At 52.1% G+C, this 3,388-nt stretch overlaps 1 protein-coding gene across 1 annotated transcript in view; it reads left to right on the top strand.

The window, feature by feature from the left end:
* PIGQ (phosphatidylinositol glycan anchor biosynthesis class Q) overlaps positions 1 to 3,388 on the top strand; it is a gene marked incomplete at its 3' end in the record, with an annotated part of 53,289 nt that overhangs the window by 32,514 nt on the left and 17,387 nt on the right. The window lies entirely within an intron of this gene.

Here is a 3,388-nt window from a genome sequence, read left to right as displayed (position 1 = left end):
GCCACTGCCCCCCCCCCCCCCCCGGCTCCATGCCCAGAAGATGACAAAAACACCTCCAGGGTCCCCGGCCAAGCTGGCCTGGAGTAAAATTGCTTCCTGGCCCCAAAGTGGCGATCCTACCTTCTTAGCTGCCTCCTCCTCCTCCTCCCTCTTATGGGCACCTCTCCAAACAGTGCCCATTTCCTCCCACCCCCACCCCACCCCCTTCTGACTCACGAGGAGGGCCTCACTCTGTGTCCCTGGCTGACCTGCATCCCAGGTCAGCCGCCAGGGAACGGGAGGGCTTGAAAACGGCCCGTGTACATGGATGCCGACGAGAAGGGCTGCGGGCTTGACCTTTTTGGGGGGGGGGCAAGGCAGGAGAAACCCCCTCTCGTCTCATCCAAAAGAGCGTTGGCTCCTGTTCCGTGGTGTTTACGCTCCGTGCGGCTCTTTTGTCTGCGCCCCCCACGCCGCCACCCACGCCACTTCCATTTCTGTCTCGAGGAGGAGCGGGTTGCCAGGAAACCAGCCTGGCATGAACGGGCACAGCTGCCGGGGACCGCTGTGCCGCACCTGCCTCGCGCTCTGCCCCTCGCTGCCGCCGTTACCTCGGATGCCCCCTCCTCTCTTGACGGCATCCTCTCTTTCCTCGCTCGCAGCTCTTGTCTCCGGATGAATTTCTCCTTCTCGGTTGGAATCGGGGCGGGGGGCGGTTTCCCCTCCAGATCAGCATTTTGAAATTTTACATGAGCTAGCCCCGTCCAGGTTTTAGTTTTTCTGGACTGGCGTGGATTGAATGAGTGGGGCTGGATGTGTGCTGCATCTCCTGGCCTCATGCCGTTATTAAGAGGGACATGCCGACGGCTGGACCAGAATCCGCCCACAGCCCATCTTGGGGCAACCAGGGGGTGATGGGTCTGTTGAGCCAGCTGTAGCTACTGAGACCAGCCTGTGGCTGCAAGTGAAACCTGGCCGGGTGAATCTCACTGCATAGACTCATAGCGTTGGAAGGGGACCTCTGGGGTCATCTAGTCCAACCCCCTGCACAAGGCAGGGAATTCACAAATACCTCTTGAGAGTCCCCTGGACTGCAAGGAGATCGAATCAGTCAATCCTAAAAGAAATCAACCCTGACTGCTCCCTGGAAGGCCAGAGACTGAAGCTGAAGCTCAAATATTTTAGCCACCAGAAGAAGAAGAAGAGATTGGATTTATAGCCCGCCCTTCACTCGGAGTCTCAGAGCGGCTTACAAACTCCTTTCCCTTCCCCTCCCCACAACAGACACCCTGTGAGGTAGGTAGGGCTGAGAGAACTCTGACACAAACTGCTCTTTCAGGAACAGCTGTGCCAGAGCTTGTGACTGACCCAAGGTCACACCAGCAGCTGCAAGTGGAGGAGTGGGGAATCAAACCCGGTTCTCCCAGATTAGAATCCGCACACTTAACCACTACACCAAACTGGCTCTTCACCAAATGAGGAGGGAGCCCTCACTGGAGAAGCCCCTGATGCTGGGAAGGACTGAAGGTCAAAGAAGAAGGATGAGATGGTTAGACAGCGTCATCGATGCAACGAACATGAAGTTGAGCAAACTCCAGAGGACAGGAGGGCCTGGCGTGATGAGGTCCATGGGGTCGCGAAGAGTCGGACTCGACTGTGCGACTGAGCGACAAGAAGTCCTGTCTGTTGCAGTCAGGTGGCAAATGGGATTCTGACACCGAAATGGGTTTTTGCAGAAGCCTGCTTTATACAAACTCTCTGGTTTGGCAGGGTTTTTCTAAAACTGCAAAACTGCAACTGTTGCTCTGCACCTGCGTCTTAGAGACCAGAGCACTGAGGAGGCAGGAAGGGAAAGCAGACAAGCTGGTCTAAACCACGGTTTGCTCCTGGTTCCAGAAGCTCAAACCATGGTTCGAGGTCTGAACTGTGACGAAAGCCACAACTTAGGTTACCAAATTCCTGGTGGGGCCTGGTCTTGTCCTGGAATCGCAGCTGGACTCCAGACAGTTGAGATCAGCTCACTAGGAGGAAATGAGTGCTCCAAAGGGTGGCATCACGTCTCCACTGAGCTCCTGCTGCTCCCCAAAACCTGCTCTTCCTTGATACTGCCCCCAGATCTCTAGGAATTCCCCAAGCTGGAGGTTGGCAAGCACACCAGTAACGATTTGGCATGATGTGAGGTGAAGGTGATGCTGGAGAACAGCACAGGTAGAGATTGGCGAGTCTCAAGAGAGGAACGGCCTTTGTCTTCCCCGACGCCATCTGGAAAGGGGCTGTGGCTCAGTGGTAGAGCCTCTGCTTGGCCTGCAGAAGGCCCCAGGTCCCACCCATCGCCAGCCAAAAAGGACCACGTAGTAGGTGAGGTGAAAGACGTCTGCCTAAGACCCGGGAGAGCTACTGCCAGTTGGAGGAGACAATACTGACCTTGATAGACTAAGGGTCTGATTCAGTAAAAGGCAGGTTCGGGGGTACGTTCGTGTCTGTTCAATGTGTCATGTGTGTAGGGTTCACGTGTATATTCATGTGTGTTCACTTTGTTCAGTCAAACAAGCGAGGTGAAGGTGATGTTGGAGAACAGCACAGGCAGGAATAGACGAGTCTCAAAAGAGGAATGGGGTTTTTTTTGGCATATACTTTTATTGGATTTTCACAATAATGCACACATCAATAAGAATTTTCCAATACTCTTTCCATCCCATTAACACCTTATACAACATATAAACCATAGTGAACAGCAACAGTTCCAACAACAGTCATTTCTCTTCATTTTTAACCTTCATCTCACTCACCTAATATTCATCTCTAGAATAGCAAGTACCTACATCCATTGATACACACTTTAAATCTGTAATATCTGTAAATATTAAAGCCATCTTCCCTCCTTGTCAACCCTACTCTCTCAACAGGCAATACTGAAGGTTTTTCTACATATTGCAGTATTTCTGCAGTTTTTAAACATTTTTTATTTCTTATTTTACTTTATCCTTTTTTAAATTTTATTTATATACATATATTTTCTCACTTTTTTTATTATTATTTCCTTATTTTCCTTGTTTACCCCCCAGCTACTCTAGCCAGAATCGTCTTTTGTAGGTTCTAAGCTTAACAAACTACTACAACTTCCACTTCTACTTTTACAACCCCCCCCTTAATAACTAACACCTATTACCTGAACCCAGGGGTCATTTGGGGGGGGACGCGGGGGGACGCCATCCCCCCGGGTGAGGTGCGGGAGGGCGGGGCCTGGAGCTCCCTGCTGGTGCCCGCTGGAGGTCGCCGCCGGCTGTGGGGAGGACACACTTCCGGTGATGTCAGGGGGTGTGGCATATGCTAATGAGTTATGCTAATGAGCCCCCTAGCTCTTTTTCTACGAAATGACCCCTGCCTGAATCCAACGCCCAACGATACA

The sequence above is a fragment of the Gekko japonicus genome, unplaced genomic scaffold, assembly GCF_001447785.1.
Source record: "Gekko japonicus isolate JY-2015 unplaced genomic scaffold, Gekko_japonicus_V1.1 scaffold3537, whole genome shotgun sequence".
Taxonomy (NCBI): domain Eukaryota; kingdom Metazoa; phylum Chordata; class Lepidosauria; order Squamata; family Gekkonidae; genus Gekko; species Gekko japonicus.
The sequence above is the reverse complement of the archived record's forward strand: the minus strand, read 5'-3'. Positions and strand labels throughout refer to the sequence as shown.